Source organism: Amblyomma maculatum, chromosome 11 (genome assembly GCF_055883805.1).
Source record: "Amblyomma maculatum isolate TAMU_Amacu chromosome 11, ASM5588380v1, whole genome shotgun sequence".
In the NCBI taxonomy this organism is placed as follows: Eukaryota; Metazoa; Arthropoda; class Arachnida; order Ixodida; family Ixodidae; genus Amblyomma; species Amblyomma maculatum.
In genome coordinates, this window is record NC_139354.1 from 135,279,700 (window position 1) to 135,296,892 (window position 17,193).

Sequence of the window (17,193 nt, forward strand, 5' to 3'; positions counted from 1 at the left end):
AGTGGCAGAAAAACAACGTGCCGATGCTGGGAACCGAACCCACGACCTCCGAATATCGCGTCCGGTGCTCTTCCAACTGAGCTACATCAGCCGCTGTCCCCCCTGCTACTTGCTTGGGTATTTATGTTGTCTGTTATACGAACCTTGAGAGTGTTTACCAGCGCCACCCTCAACCATAGTGGCGGACGTAGAACGTCCTTTGTTACGCCAGCGTCACGTAGAACGTGATCAAGACCGAGGGCGAAAGCTGTGCTAGAACCCTCTTACAGTACCTATAGCTTCAGTACTGCCACAACCGAGACCCCCGTAAGCTACAAGCAGATCAATTAAGGGGAAATGAGGGTGCTCGTTATAATACATGAAGGAAAGAAGCCAACAGTCGGTGAGGCCAAGGAAAGCGTAGGGGATGTTACTTTATGTTCTTTTTTTTAATGTTTACTAGCAAATCAAAGAAATTAGTAATGTAATCTTGTTTAGGTGAAGATAATTAAACACAAAGTGGCAGAAAAAACAACGTGCCGATGGTGGGAACCGAACCCACGACCTCCGAATATCGCGTCCGGTGCTCTTCCAACTGAGCTACATCGGCCGCTGTCCCCCCTGCTACTTGCTTGGGTATTTATGTTGTCTATATACGAACCTTGAGAGTGTTCACCAGCGCCACCCTCAACCATAGCGGCGGACGTAGAACATCCTTTGTTACCGCCAGCATCATGTAGAACGTGATCAAGAGCGACGGCGAAAGCTGTGCTACAACCCTCTTACGCTACCTATGGCTTCAGGACTGCCACAAACGAGACCCCAGTAAGCTACAAGCAGATCAATTAAGGGGAAATGAGGGTGCTCGTTATAATACATGAAGGAAAGAAGCCAACAGTCGGCGAGGCCAAGGAAAGCGTAGGGGATGTTAATATTTACTAGCAAATCAAAGAAATTAGTAATGTAATCTTCTTTAGTGAAGATAATTAAGCACAAACTGGCAGAAAAAACAACGTGCCGATGGTGGGAACCGAACCAACGACCTCCGAATATCGCGTCCGGTGCTCTTCCAACTGAGCTACATCGGCCGCTGTCCCCCCTGCTACTTGCTTGGGTATTTATGTTATCTGTACACGAACCTTGAGAGTGTTCACCAGCGCCACCCTCAACCATAGCGGCGGACGTAGAACGTCCTTTGTTACCGCCAGCATCACGTAGAACGTGATCAAGAGCGAGGGCGAAAGCTCTGCTACAACCCTCTTACGCTACCTATGGCTTCAGGACTGCCACAACCGAGACCCCCGTAAGCTACAAGCAGATCAATTAAGGGGAAATGAGGGTGCTCGTTATAATACATGAAGGAAAGAAGCCAACAGTCGGCGAGGCCATGGAAAGCGTAGGGGATGTTACTTTACGTTCTTTTTTTTAATGTTTACTTCGCAAATCAAGGAAATTAGTAATGTAATCTTGTTTAGGTGAAGATAATTAAACACAAAGTAGCAGAAAAACAACGTGCCGATGGTGGGAACCGAACCCACAACCTCCGAATATCGCGTCCGGTGCTCTCCCAAATGAGCTACATCGGCCGCTGTCCCCCCTGCTACTTGCTTGGGTAATAATGTTGTCTGTATACAAACCTTGAGAGTGTTCACCAGCGCCACTTTCAACCATAGTGGCGGACGTAGAACGTCCTTTGCTACCGCCAGCATCACGTAGAACGTGATCATGAGCGAGGGCGAAAGCTGTGCTCGAACCCTCTTACGCTACCTATGGCTTTAGGGCTGCCACAATCGAGACCCCCATAAGCTACAAGCAGATCAGGAAAGGGGAAATGAGGGTGCTCGTTATAATATATGAAGGAAAGAAGCCAACAGTCGGCGAGGCCAAGGAAAGCGTAGGGGATGTTACTTTATGTTCTTTTTTTAATGTTTACTTGCAAATCACAGAAATTAATAATGTAATCTTGTTTAGGTGAAGATAATTAAACACAAAGTAGCAGAAAAAACAACATGCCGATGGTGGTAACCGAACCCACGACCTCCGAATATCGCGTCCGGTGCTCTTCCAACTGAGCTACATCGGCCGCTGTCCCCCCTGCTACTTGCTTGGGTATTTATGTTGTCTGTATACGAAACTTGAGTGTTCACCAGCGCCACCCTCAACCATAGCGGCGGACGTAGAACGTCCTTTGTTACCGCCAGCGTCACATAGAACGTGATCAAGAGCGAGGACGAAAGCTGTGCTAGAACCCTCTTATGCTACCTATGGCTTCAGGACTGCCCCAACCGAGACATCCGTAAGCTACAAGCAGAACAATTAAGGGGAAATGAGGGTGCTCGTTATAATACATGAAGGAAAGAAGCCAACAGTCGGCGAGGCCAAGGAAAGCATAGGGGATGTTACTTTATGTTCTTTTTTTAAATGTTTACTTGGGAAATCAAAGAAATTAGTAATGTAATCTTGTTCAGGTGAAGATAATTAAACACAAAGTAGCAGAAAAACAACGTGCCGATGGTGGGAACCGAACCCACGACCTCCGAATATCGCGTCCGGTGCTCTTCCAACTGAGCTACATCGGCCGCTGTCCCCCCTGCTACTTGCTTGGGTATTTATGTTGTCTGTATACGAACCTTGAGAGTGTTCACCAGCGCCACCCACAACCATAGCGGCGGACGTAGAACGTCCTTTGTTACCGCCAGCATCACGTAGAACGTGATCAATAGCGAGGGCGAAAGCTGTGCTAGAAAGCTCTTACGCTACCTATGGCTTCAGGACTGCCTCAACCGAGACCCCCGTAAGCTACAAGCAGATCAATTAAGGGGAAATGAGGCTGCTCGTTATAATACATGAAAGAAAGAAGCCAACAGTCGGCGAGGCCAAGGAAAGCGTAGGGGATGTTACTTTATGTTCTTTTTTTTTAATGTTTACTTGGCAAATCAAAGAAATTAGTAATGTAATCTTGTTTAGGTGAAGATAATTAAACACAAAGTAGCAGAAAAACAACGTGCCGATGGTGGGAACCGAACCCACAACCTCCGAATATCGCGTCCGGTGCTCTTCCAAATGAGCTACATCGGCCGCTGTCCCCCCTGCTACTTGCTTGGGTAATAATGTTGTCTGTATACAAACCTTGAGAGTGTTCACCAGCGCCACCCTCAACCATAGTGTCGGACGTAGAACGTCCTTTGCTACCGCCAGCATCACGTAGAACGTGATCATGAGCGAGGGCGAAAGCTGTGCTAGAACCCTCTTACGCTACCTATGGCTTCAGGACTGCCACAACCGAGACCCCCGTAAGCTACAAGCAGATCAATTAAGGGGAAATGAGGGTGCTCGTTATAATACATGAAGGAAAGAAGCCAACAGTCGGCGAGGCCAAGGAAAGCGTAGGGGATGTTACTTTATGTTCTTTTTTTTAATGTTTACTTGGCAAATCAAAGAAATTAGTAATGTAATCTTGTTCAGGTGAAGATAATTAAACACAAAGTAGCAGAAAAAACAACGTGGCGATGGTGGGAACCGAACCCACAGCCTCCGAATATCGCGTCCGGTGCTCATCGAACTGAGCTACATCGGCCGCTGTCCCCCCTGCTACTTGCTTGGGTATTTATGTTGTCTGTATACGAACCTTGAGAGTGTTCACCAGCGCCAACCTCAACCATAGCGGCGGACGTAGAACGTCCTTTGTTACCGCCAGCGTCACGTAGAACGTGATCAAGAGCGAGGGCGAAAGCTGTGCTAGAACCCTCTTACGCTACCTATGGCTTCAGGACTGCCACAACCAAGACCTCCGTAAGCTACAAGCAGATCAATTAAGGGGAAATGAGGGTGCTCGTTATAATACATGAAGGAAAGAAGCCAACAGTCGGCGAGGCCAAGGAAAGCGTAGGGGATGTTAATATTTACTAGCAAATCAAAGAAATTAGTAATGTAATCTTGTTTAGGTGAAGATAATTAAGCACAAACTGGCAGAAAAAACAACGTGCCGATGGTGGGAACCGAACCAACGACCTCCGAATATCGCGTCCGGTGCTCTTCCAACTGAGCTACATCGGCCGCTGTCCCCCCTGCTACTTGCTTGGGTATTTATGTTGTCTGTATACGAACCTTGAGAGTGTTCACCAGCGCCACCCTCAACCATAGCGGCGGACGTAGAACGTCCTTTGTTACCGCCAGCATCACGTAGAACGTGATCAATAGCGAGGGCGAAAGCTCTGCTACAACCCTCTTACACTACCTATGGCTTCAGGACTGCCACAACCGAGACCCCCGTAAGCTACAAGCAGATCAATTAAGGGGAAATGAGGGTGCTCGTTATAATACATGAAGGAAAGAAGCCAACAGTCGGCGAGGCCATGGAAAGCATAAGGGATGTTACTTTACGTTCTTTTTTTTTTAATGTTTACTTCGCAAATCAAAGAAATTAGTAATGTAATCTTGTTTAGGTGAAGATAATTAAACACAAAGTAGCAGAAAAACAACGTGCCGATGGTGGGAACCGAACCCACAACCTCCGAATATCGCGTCCCATGCTCTCCAAATGAGCTACATCGGCCGCTGTCCCCCCTGCTACTTGCTTGGGTAATAATGTTGTCTGTATACAAACCTTGAGAGTGTTCACCAGCGCCACCCTCAACCATAGTGGCGGACGTAGAACGTCCTTTGCTACCGCCAGCATCACGTAGAACGTGATCATGAGCGAGGGCGAAAGCTGTGCTCGAACCCGCTTACGCTACCTATGGCTTTAGGGCTGCCACAATCGAGACCCCCATAAGCTACAAGCAGATCAGTTAAGGGGAAATGAGGGTGCTCGTTATAATATATGAAGGAAAGAAGCCAACAGTCGGCGAGGCCAAGGAAAGCGTAGGGGATGTTACTTTATGTTCTTTTTTTAATGTTTACTTGCAAATCACAGAAATTAATAATGTAATCTTGTTTAGGTGAAGATAATAAACACAAAGTAGCAGAAAAAACAACATGCCGATGGTGGGAACCGAACCCACGACCTCCGAATATCGCGTCCGGTGCTCTTCCAACTGAGCTACATCGGCCGCTGTCCCCCCTGCTACTTGCTTGGGTATTTATGTTGTCTGTATACGAAACTTGAGTGTTCACCAGCGCCACCCTCAACCATAGCGGCGGACGTAGAACGTCCTTTGTTACCGCCAGCGTCACGTAGAACGTGATCAAGAGCGAGGGGGAAAGCTGCGCTAGAACCCTCCTACGCTACCTATGGCTTCAGGACTGCCACAACCGAGACCCCCGTAAGCTACAAGCAGAACAATTAAGGGGAAATGAGGCTGCTCGTTATAATACATGAAGGAAAGAAGCCAACAGTTGGCGAGGCCAAGGAAAGCGTAGGGGATGTTAATATTTACTAGCAAATCAAAGAAAATAGTAATGTAATCTTCTTTAGTGAAGATAATTAAGCACGAACTGGCAGAAAAAACAACGTGCCGATGGTGGGAACCGAACCAACGACCTCCGAATATCGCGTCCGGTGCTCTTCCAACTGAGCTACATCGGCCGCTGTCCCCCCTGCTACTTGCTTGGGTATTTATGTTGTCTGTATACGAACCTTGAGAGTGTTCACCAGCGCCACCCTCAACCATAGCGGCGGACGTAGAACGTCCTTTGTTACCGCCAGCATCACGTAGAACGTGATCAAGAGCGAGGGCGAAAGCTCTGCTACAACCCTCTTACGCTACCTATGGCTTCAGGACTGCCACAACCGAGACCCCCGTAAGCTACAAGCAGATCAATTAAGGGGAAATGAGGGTGCTCGTTATAATACATGAAGGAAAGAAGCCAACAGTCGGCGAGGCCATGGAAAGCGTAGGGGATGTTACTTTACGTTCTTTTTTTTAATGTGTACTTCGCAAATCAAAGAAATTAGTAATGTAATCTTGTTTAGGTGAAGATAATTAAACACAAAGTAGCAGAAAAACAACGTGCCGATGGTGGGAACCGAACCCACAACCTCCGAATATCGCGTCCGGTGCTCTCCCAAATGAGCTACATCGGCCGCTGTCCCCCCTGCTACTTGCTTGGGTAATAATGTTGTCTGTATACAAACCTTGAGAGTGTTCACCAGCGCCACCCTCAACCATAGTGGCGGACGTAGAACGTCCTTTGCTACCGCCAGCATCACGTAGAACGTGATCATGAGCGAGGGCGAAAGCTGTGCTCGAACCCTCTTACGCTACGTATGTCTTTAGGGCTGCCACAATCGAGACCCCCATAAGCTACAAGCAGATCAGTAAAGGGGAAATGAGGGTGCTCGTTATAATATATGAAGGAAAGAAGCCAACAGTCGGCGAGGCCAAGGAAAGCGTAGGGGATGTTACTTTATGTTCTTTTTTTAATGTTTACTTGCAAATCACAGAAATTAATAATGGAATCTTGTTTAGGTGAAGATAATTAAACACAAAGTAGCAGAAAAAACAACATGCCGATGGTGGGAACCGAACCCACGACCTCCGAATATCGCGTCCGGTGCTCTTCCAACTGAGCTACATCGGCCGCTGTCCCCCGTGCTACTTGCTTGGGTATTTATGTTGTCTGTATACGAAACTTGAGTGTTCACCAGCGCCACCCTCAACCATAGCGGCGGACGTAGAACGTCCTTTGTTACCGCCAGCGTCACATAGAACGTGATCAAGAGCGAGGACGAAAGCTGTGCTAGAACCCTCTTATGCTACCTATGGCTTCAGGACTGCCCCTACCGAGACCCCCGTAAGCTACAAGCAGATCAATTAAGGGGAAATGAGGCTGCTCGTTATAATACATGAATTAAAGAAGCCAACAGTCGGCGAGGCCAAGGAAAGTGTAGGGGATGTTACTTTATGTTCTTTTTTTTTAATGTTTACTTGGCAAATCAAAGAAATTAGTAATGTAATCTTGTTCAGGTGAAGATAATTAAACACAAAGCAGCAGAAAAAACAACGTGCCGATGGTGGGAACCGAACCCACGACCTCCGAATATCGCGTCCGGTGCTCTTCCAACTGAGCTACATCGGCCGCTGTCCCCCCTGCTACTTGCTTGGGTATTTATGTTGTCTGTATACGAACCTTGAGAGTGTTCACCAGCGCCACCCTCAACCATAGCGGCGGACGTAGAACGTCCTTTGTTACCGCCAGCATCACGTAGAACGTGATCAAGAGCGAGGGCGAAAGCTCTGCTACAACCCTCTTACGCTACCTATGGCTTCAGGACTGCCACAACCGAGACCCCCGTAAGCTACAAGCAGATCAATTAAGGGGAAATGAGGGTGCTCGTTATAATACATGAAGGAAAGAAGCCAACAGTCGGCGAGGCCATGGAAAGCGTAGGGGATGTTACTTTACGTTCTTTTTTTTAATGTTTACTTCGCAAATCAAAGAAATTAGTAATGTAATCTTGTTTAGGTGAAGATAATTAAACACAAAGTAGCAGAAAAACAACGTGCCGATGGTGGGAACCGAACCCACAACCTCCGAATATCGCGTCCGGTGCTCTCCCAAATGAGCTACATCGGCCGCTGTCCCCCCTGCTACTTGCTTGGGTAATAATGTTGTCTGTATACAAACCTTGAGAGTGTTCACCAGCGCCACCCTCAACCATAGTGGCGGACGTAGAACGTCCTTTGCTACCGCCAGCATCACGTAGAACGTGATCATGAGCGAGGGCGAAAGCTGTGCTCGAACCCTCTTACGCTACGTATGTCTTTAGGGCTGCCACAATCGAGACCCCCATAAGCTACAAGCAGATCAGTAAAGGGGAAATGAGGGTGCTCGTTATAATATATGAAGGAAAGAAGCCAACAGTCGGCGAGGCCAAGGAAAGCGTAGGGGATGTTACTTTATGTTCTTTTTTTAATGTTTACTTGCAAATCACAGAAATTAATAATGAAATCTTGTTTAGGTGAAGATAATTAAACACAAAGTAGCAGAAAAACAACGTGCCGATGGTGGGAACCGAACCCACAACCTCCGAATATCTTGTCCGGTGCTCTTCCAAATGAGCTACATCGGCCGCTGTCCCCCCTGCTACTTGCTTGGGTAATAATGCTGTCTGTATACAAACCTTGAGAGTGTTCACCAGCGCCACCCTCAACCATAGTGTCGGACGTAGAACGTCCTTTGCTACCGCCAGCATCACGTAGGACGTGATCATGAGCGAGGGCGAAAGCTGAGCTAGAACCCTCTTATGCTACCTATGGCTTCAGGACTGCCACAATCGAGACCCCCGTAAGCTACAAGCAGATCAATTAAGGGGAAATGAGGGTGCTCGTTATAATACATGAAGGAAAGAAGCCAACAGTCGGTGAGGCAAAGGAAAGTGTAAGGAATGTTACTTTATGTTCTTTTTTTAAATGTTTACTTGGGAAATCAAAGAAATTAGTAATGTAATCTTGTTCAGGTGAAGATAATTAAACACAAAGCAGCAGAAAAAACAATGTGCCGATGGTGGGAACCGAACCCATGACCTCCGAATATCGCGTCCGGCGCTCTTCCAACTGAGCTACATCGGCCGCTGTCCCCCCTGCGACTTGCTTGGGTATTTATGTTGTCTGTATACGAACCTTGAGAGTGTTCACCAGCGCCACCCTCAACCATAGTGGCGGACGTAGAACGTCCTTTGTTACCGCCAGCGTCACGTAGAACGGGATCAAGAGCGAGGGCGAAAGCTGTGCTAGAACCCTCTTACGCTACCTATGGCTTCAGGACTGCCACAACCGAGACCCCCGTAAGCTACAAGCAGAGCAATTAAGGGGAAATGAGGGTGCTCGTTATAATACATGAAGGAAAGAAGCCAACAGTCGGCGAGGCCATGGAAAGCGTAGGGGATGTTCCTTTACGTTCTTTTTTTTTAATGTTTACTTCGCAAATCAAAGAAATTAGTAATGTAATCTTGTTTAGGTGAAGATAATTAAACACAAAGTGGCAGAAAAACAACGTGCCGATGGTGGGAACCGAACCCACAACCTCCGAATATCGCGTCCGGTGCTCTCCCAAATGAGCTACATCGGCCGCTGTCCCCCCTGCTACTTGCTTGGGTAATAATGTTGTCTGTATACAAACCTTGAGAGTGTTCACCAGCGCCACCCTCAACCATAGTGTCGGACGTAGAACGTCATTTACTACCGCCAGCATCACGTAGAACGTGATCATGAGCGAGGGCGAAAGCTGTGCTAGAACCCTCTTACGCTACCTATGGCTTCAGGACTGCCACAACCGAGACCCCCGTAAGCTACAAGCAGATCAATTAAGGGGAAATGAGGGTGCTCGTTATAATACATGAAGGAAAGAAGCCAACCGTCGGCGAGGCCAATGAAAGCGTAGGGGATGTTACTTTATGTTATTTTTTTTAATGTTTACTAGCACATCAAAGAAATTAGTAATGGAATCTTGTTTAGGTGAAGATAATTAAACACAAAGTGGCAGAAAAACAACGTGCCGATGCTGGGAACCGAACCCACGACCTCCGAATATCGCGTCCGGTGCTCTTCCAACTGAGCTACATCAGCCGCTGTCCCCCCTGCTACTTGCTTGGGTATTTATGTTGTCTGTTATACGAACCTTGAGAGTGTTTACCAGCGCCACCCTCAACCATAGTGGCGGACGTAGAACGTCCTTTGTTACGCCAGCGTCACGTAGAACGTGATCAAGACCGAGGGCGAAAGCTGTGCTAGAACCCTCTTACAGTACCTATAGCTTCAGTACTGCCACAACCGAGACCCCCGTAAGCTACAAGCAGATCAATTAAGGGGAAATGAGGGTGCTCGTTATAATACATGAAGGAAAGAAGCCAACAGTCGGTGAGGCCAAGGAAAGCGTAGGGGATGTTACTTTATGTTCTTTTTTTTTAATGTTTACTAGCAAATCAAAGAAATTAGTAATGTAATCTTGTTTAGGTGAAGATAATTAAACACAAAGTGGCAGAAAAAACAACGTGCCGATGGTGGGAACCGAACCCACGACCTCCGAATATCGCGTCCGGTGCTCTTCCAACTGAGCTACATCGGCCGCTGTCCCCCCTGCTACTTGCTTGGGTATTTATGTTGTCTATATACGAACCTTGAGAGTGTTCACCAGCGCCACCCTCAATCATAGCGGCGGACGTAGAACATCCTTTGTTACCGCCAGCATCATGTAGAACGTGATCAAGAGCGACGGCGAAAGCTGTGCTACAACCCTCTTACGCTACCTATGGCTTCAGGACTGCCACAAACGAGACCCCAGTAAGCTACAAGCAGATCAATTAAGGGGAAATGAGGGTGCTCGTTATAATACATGAAGGAAAGAAGCCAACAGTCGGCGAGGCCAAGGAAAGCGTAGGGGATGTTAATATTTACTAGCAAATCAAAGAAATTAGTAATGTAATCTTCTTTAGTGAAGATAATTAAGCACAAACTGGCAGAAAAAACAACGTGCCGATGGTGGGAACCGAACCAACGACCTCCGAATATCGCGTCCGGTGCTCTTCCAACTGAGCTACATCGGCCGCTGTCCCCCCTGCTACTTGCTTGGGTATTTATGTTATCTGTACACGAACCTTGAGAGTGTTCACCAGCGCCACCCTCAACCATAGCGGCGGACGTAGAACGTCCTTTGTTACCGCCAGCATCACGTAGAACGTGATCAAGAGCGAGGGCGAAAGCTCTGCTACAACCCTCTTACGCTACCTATGGCTTCAGGACTGCCACAACCGAGACCCCCGTAAGCTACAAGCAGATCAATTAAGGGGAAATGAGGGTGCTCGTTATAATACATGAAGGAAAGAAGCCAACAGTCGGCGAGGCCATGGAAAGCGTAGGGGATGTTACTTTACGTTCTTTTTTTTAATGTTTACTTCGCAAATCAAGGAAATTAGTAATGTAATCTTGTTTAGGTGAAGATAATTAAACACAAAGTAGCAGAAAAACAACGTGCCGATGGTGGGAACCGAACCCACAACCTCCGAATATCGCGTCCGGTGCTCTCCCAAATGAGCTACATCGGCCGCTGTCCCCCCTGCTACTTGCTTGGGTAATAATGTTGTCTGTATACAAACCTTGAGAGTGTTCACCAGCGCCACTTTCAACCATAGTGGCGGACGTAGAACGTCCTTTGCTACCGCCAGCATCACGTAGAACGTGATCATGAGCGAGGGCGAAAGCTGTGCTCGAACCCTCTTACGCTACCTATGGCTTTAGGGCTGCCACAATCGAGACCCCCATAAGCTACAAGCAGATCAGGAAAGGGGAAATGAGGGTGCTCGTTATAATATATGAAGGAAAGAAGCCAACAGTCGGCGAGGCCAAGGAAAGCATAGGGGATGTTACTTTATGTTCTTTTTTTAAATGTTTACTTGGGAAATCAAAGAAATTAGTAATGTAATCTTGTTCAGGTGAAGATAATTAAACACAAAGTAGCAGAAAAACAACGTGCCGATGGTGGGAACCGAACCCACGACCTCCGAATATCGCGTCCGGTGCTCTTCCAACTGAGCTACATCGGCCGCTGTCCCCCCTGCTACTTGCTTGGGTATTTATGTTGTCTGTATACGAACCTTGAGAGTGTTCACCAGCGCCACCCACAACCATAGCGGCGGACGTAGAACGTCCTTTGTTACCGCCAGCATCACGTAGAACGTGATCAAGAGCGAGGGCGAAAGCTGTGCTAGAAAGCTCTTACGCTACCTATGGCTTCAGGACTGCCACAACCGAGACCCCCGTAAGCTACAAGCAGATCAATTAAGGGGAAATGAGGCTGCTCGTTATAATACATGAAAGAAAGAAGCCAACAGTCGGCGAGGCCAAGGAAAGCGTAGGGGATGTTACTTTATGTTCTTTTTTTTTAATGTTTACTTGGCAAATCAAAGAAATTAGTAATGTAATCTTGTTTAGGTGAAGATAATTAAACACAAAGTAGCAGAAAAACAACGTGCCGATGGTGGGAACCGAACCCACAACCTCCGAATATCGCGTCCGGTGCTCTTCCAAATGAGCTACATCGGCCGCTGTCCCCCCTGCTACTTGCTTGGGTAATAATGTTGTCTGTATACAAACCTTGAGAGTGTTCACCAGCGCCACCCTCAACCATAGTGTCGAACGTAGAACGTCCTTTGCTACCGCCAGCATCACGTAGAACGTGATCATGAGCGAGGGCGAAAGCTGTGCTAGAACCCTCTTACGCTACCTATGGCTTCAGGACTGCCACAACCGAGACCCCCGTAAGCTACAAGCAGATCAATTAAGGGGAAATGAGGGTGCTCGTTATAATACATGAAGGAAAGAAGCCAACAGTCGGCGAGGCCAAGGAAAGCGTAGGGGATGTTACTTTATGTTCTTTTTTTAATGTTTACTTGGCAAATCAAAGAAATTAGTAATGTAATCTTGTTCAGGTGAAGATAATTAAACACAAAGTAGCAGAAAAAACAACGTGGCGATGGTGGGAACCGAACCCACAGCCTCCGAATATCGCGTCCGGTGCTCATCGAACTGAGCTACATCAGCCGCTGTCCCCCCTGCTACTTGCTTGGGTATTTATGTTGTCTGTATACGAACCTTGAGAGTGTTCACCAGCGCCAACCTCAACCATAGCGGCGGACGTAGAACGTCCTTTGTTACCGCCAGCGTCACGTAGAACGTGATCAAGAGCGAGGGCGAAAGCTGTGCTAGAACCCTCTTACGCTACCTATGGCTTCAGGACTGCCACAACCAAGACCTCCGTAAGCTACAAGCAGATCAATTAAGGGGAAATGAGGGTGCTCGTTATAATACATGAAGGAAAGAAGCCAACAGTCGGCGAGGCCAAGGAAAGCGTAGGGGATGTTAATATTTACTAGCAAATCAAAGAAATTAGTAATGTAATCTTGTTTAGGTGAAGATAATTAAGCACAAACTGGCAGAAAAAACAACGTGCCGATGGTGGGAACCGAACCAACGACCTCCGAATATCGCGTCCGGTGCTCTTCCAACTGAGCTACATCGGCCGCTGTCCCCCCTGCTACTTGCTTGGGTATTTATGTTGTCTGTATACGAACCTTGAGAGTGTTCACCAGCGCCACCCTCAACCATAGCGGCGGACGTAGAACGTCCTTTGTTACCGCCAGCATCACGTAGAACGTGATCAATAGCGAGGGCGAAAGCTCTGCTACAACCCTCTTACGCTACCTATGGCTTTAGGGCTGCCACAATCGAGACCTCCGTAAGCTACAAGCAGAACAATTAAGGGGAAATGAGGGTGCTCGTTATAATACATGAAGGAAAGAAGCCAACAGTCGGCGAGGCCATGGAAAGCATAAGGGATGTTACTTTACGTTCTTTTTTTTTAATGTTTACTTCGCAAATCAAAGAAATTAGTAATGTAATCTTGTTTAGGTGAAGATAATTAAACACAAAGTAGCAGAAAAACAACGTGCCGATGGTGGGAACCGAACCCACGACCTCCGAATATCGCGTCCGGTGCTCTTCCAACTGAGCTACATCGGCCGCTGTCCCCCCTGCTACTTGCTTGGGTATTTATGTTGTCTGTATACGAAACTTGAGTGTTCACCAGCGCCACCCTCAACCATAGCGGCGGACGTAGAACGTCCTTTGTTACCGCCAGCGTCACGTAGAACGTGATCAAGAGCGAGGGGGAAAGCTGCGCTAGAACCCTCCTACGCTACCTATGGCTTCAGGACTGCCACAACCGAGACCCCCGTAAGCTACAAGCAGAACAATTAAGGGGAAATGAGGCTGCTCGTTATAATACATGAAGGAAAGAAGCCAACAGTTGGCGAGGCCAAGGAAAGCGTAGGGGATGTTAATATTTACTAGCAAATCAAAGAAAATAGTAATGTAATCTTCTTTAGTGAAGATAATTAAGCACGAACTGGCAGAAAAAACAACGTGCCGATGGTGGGAACCGAACCAACGACCTCCGAATATCGCGTCCGGTGCTCTTCCAACTGAGCTACATCGGCCGCTGTCCCCCCTGCTACTTGCTTGGGTATTTATGTTGTCTGTATACGAACCTTGAGAGTGTTCACCAGCGCCACCCTCAACCATAGCGGCGGACGTAGAACGTCCTTTGTTACCGCCAGCATCACGTAGAACGTGATCAAGAGCGAGGGCGAAAGCTCTGCTACAACCCTCTTACGCTACCTATGGCTTCAGGACTGCCACAACCGAGACCCCCGTAAGCTACAAGCAGATCAATTAAGGGGAAATGAGGGTGCTCGTTATAATACATGAAGGAAAGAAGCCAACAGTCGGCGAGGCCATGGAAAGCGTAGGGGATGTTACTTTACGTTCTTTTTTTTAATGTTTACTTCGCAAATCAAAGAAATTAGTAATGTAATCTTGTTTAGGTGAAGATAATTAAACACAAAGTAGCAGAAAAACACTGTGCCGATGGTGGGAACCGAACCCACAACCTCCGAATATCGCGTCCGGTGCTCTCCCAAATGAGCTACATCGGCCGCTGTCCCCCCTGCTACTTGCTTGGGTAATAATGTTGTCTGTATACAAACCTTGAGAGTGTTCACCAGCGCCACCCTCAACCATAGTGGCGGACGTAGAACGTCCTTTGCTACCGCCAGCATCACGTAGAACGTGATCATGAGCGAGGGCGAAAGCTGTGCTCGAACCCTCTTACGCTACGTATGTCTTTAGGGCTGCCACAATCGAGACCCCCATAAGCTACAAGCAGATCAGTAAAGGGGAAATGAGGGTGCTCGTTATAATATATGAAGGAAAGAAGCCAACAGTCGGCGAGGCCAAGGAAAGCGTAGGGGATGTTACTTTATGTTCTTTTTTTAATGTTTACTTGCAAATCACAGAAATTAATAATGGAATCTTGTTTAGGTGAAGATAATTAAACACAAAGTAGCAGAAAAAACAACATGCCGATGGTGGGAACCGAACCCACGACCTCCGAATATCGCGTCCGGTGCTCTTCCAACTGAGCTACATCGGCCGCTGTCCCCCGTGCTACTTGCTTGGGTATTTATGTTGTCTGTATACGAAACTTGAGTGTTCACCAGCGCCACCCTCAACCATAGCGGCGGACGTAGAACGTCCTTTGTTACCGCCAGCGTCACATAGAACGTGATCAAGAGCGAGGACGAAAGCTGTGCTAGAACCCTCTTATGCTACCTATGGCTTCAGGACTGCCCCTACCGAGACCTCCGTAAGCTACAAGCAGAACAATTAAGGGGAAATGAGGGTGCTCGTTATAATACATGAAGGAAAGAAGCCAACAGTCGGCGAGGCCAAGGAAAGCATAGGGGATGTTACTTTATGTTCTTTTTTAAATGTTTACTTGGGAAATCAAAGAAATTAGTAATGTAATCTTGTTCAGGTGAAGATAATTAAACACAAAGTAGCAGAAAAACAACGTGCCGATGGTGGGAACCGAACCCACGACCTCCGAATATCGCGTCCGGTGCTCTTCCAACTGAGCTACATCGGCCGCTGTCCCCCCTGCTACTTGCTTGGGTATTTATGTTGTCTGTATACGAACCTTGAGAGTGTTCACCAGCGCCACCCTCAACCATAGCGGCGGACGTAGAACGTCCTTTGTTACCGCCAGCATCACGTAGAACGTGATCAAGAGCGAGGGCGAAAGCTGTGCTAGAAAGCTCTTACGCTACCTATGGCTTCAGGACTGCCACAACCGAGACCCCCGTAAGCTACAAGCAGATCAATTAAGGGGAAATGAGGCTGCTCGTTATAATACATGAAGGAAAGAAGCCAACAGTCGGCGAGGCCAAGGAAAGTGTAGGGGATGTTACTTTATGTTCTTTTTTTTTAATGTTTACTTGGCAAATCAAAGAAATTAGTAATGTAATCTTGTTCAGGTGAAGATAATTAAACACAAAGCAGCAGAAAAAACAACGTGCCGATGGTGGAAACCGAACCCACAACCTCCGAATATCGCGTCCCATGCTCTCCCAAATGAGCTACATCGGCCGCTGTCCCCCCTGCTACTTGCTTGGGTAATAATGTTGTCTGTATACAAACCTTGAGAGTGTTCACCAGCGCCACCCTCAACCATAGTGGCGGACGTAGAACGTCCTTTGCTACCGCCAGCATCACGTAGAACGTGATCATGAGCGAGGGCGAAAGCTGTGCTCGAACCCGCTTACGCTACCTATGGCTTTAGGGCTGCCACAATCGAGACCCCCATAAGCTACAAGCAGATCAGTTAAGGGGAAATGAGGGTGCTCGTTATAATATATGAAGGAAAGAAGCCAACAGTCGGCGAGGCCAAGGAAAGCGTAGGGGATGTTACTTTATGTTCTTTTTTTAATGTTTACTTGCAAATCACAGAAATTAATAATGTAATCTTGTTTAGGTGAAGATAATAAACACAAAGTAGCAGAAAAAACAACATGCCGATGGTGGGAACCGAACCCACGACCTCCGAATATCGCGTCCGGTGCTCTTCCAACTGAGCTACATCGGCCGCTGTCCCCCCTGCTACTTGCTTGGGTATTTATGTTGTCTGTATACGAAACTTGAGTGTTCACCAGCGCCACCCTCAACCATAGCGGCGGACGTAGAACGTCCTTTGTTACCGCCAGCGTCACGTAGAACGTGATCAAGAGCGAGGGGGAAAGCTGCGCTAGAACCCTCCTACGCTACCTATGGCTTCAGGACTGCCACAACCGAGACCCCCGTAAGCTACAAGCAGAACAATTAAGGGGAAATGAGGCTGCTCGTTATAATACATGAAGGAAAGAAGCCAACAGTTGGCGAGGCCAAGGAAAGCGTAGGGGATGTTAATATTTACTAGCAAATCAAAGAAAATAGTAATGTAATCTTCTTTAGTGAAGATAATTAAGCACGAACTGGCAGAAAAAACAACGTGCCGATGGTGGGAACCGAACCAACGACCTCCGAATATCGCGTCCGGTGCTCTTCCAACTGAGCTACATCGGCCGCTGTCCCCCCTGCTACTTGCTTGGGTATTTATGTTGTCTGTATACGAACCTTGAGAGTGTTCACCAGCGCCACCCTCAACCATAGCGGCGGACGTAGAACGTCCTTTGTTACCGCCAGCATCACGTAGAACGTGATCAAGAGCGAGGGCGAAAGCTCTGCTACAACCCTCTTACGCTACCTATGGCTTCAGGACTGCCACAACCGAGACCCCCGTAAGCTACAAGCAGATCAATTAAGGGGAAATGAGGGTGCTCGTTATAATACATGAAGGAAAGAAGCCAACAGTCGGCGAGGCCATGGAAAGCGTAGGGGATGT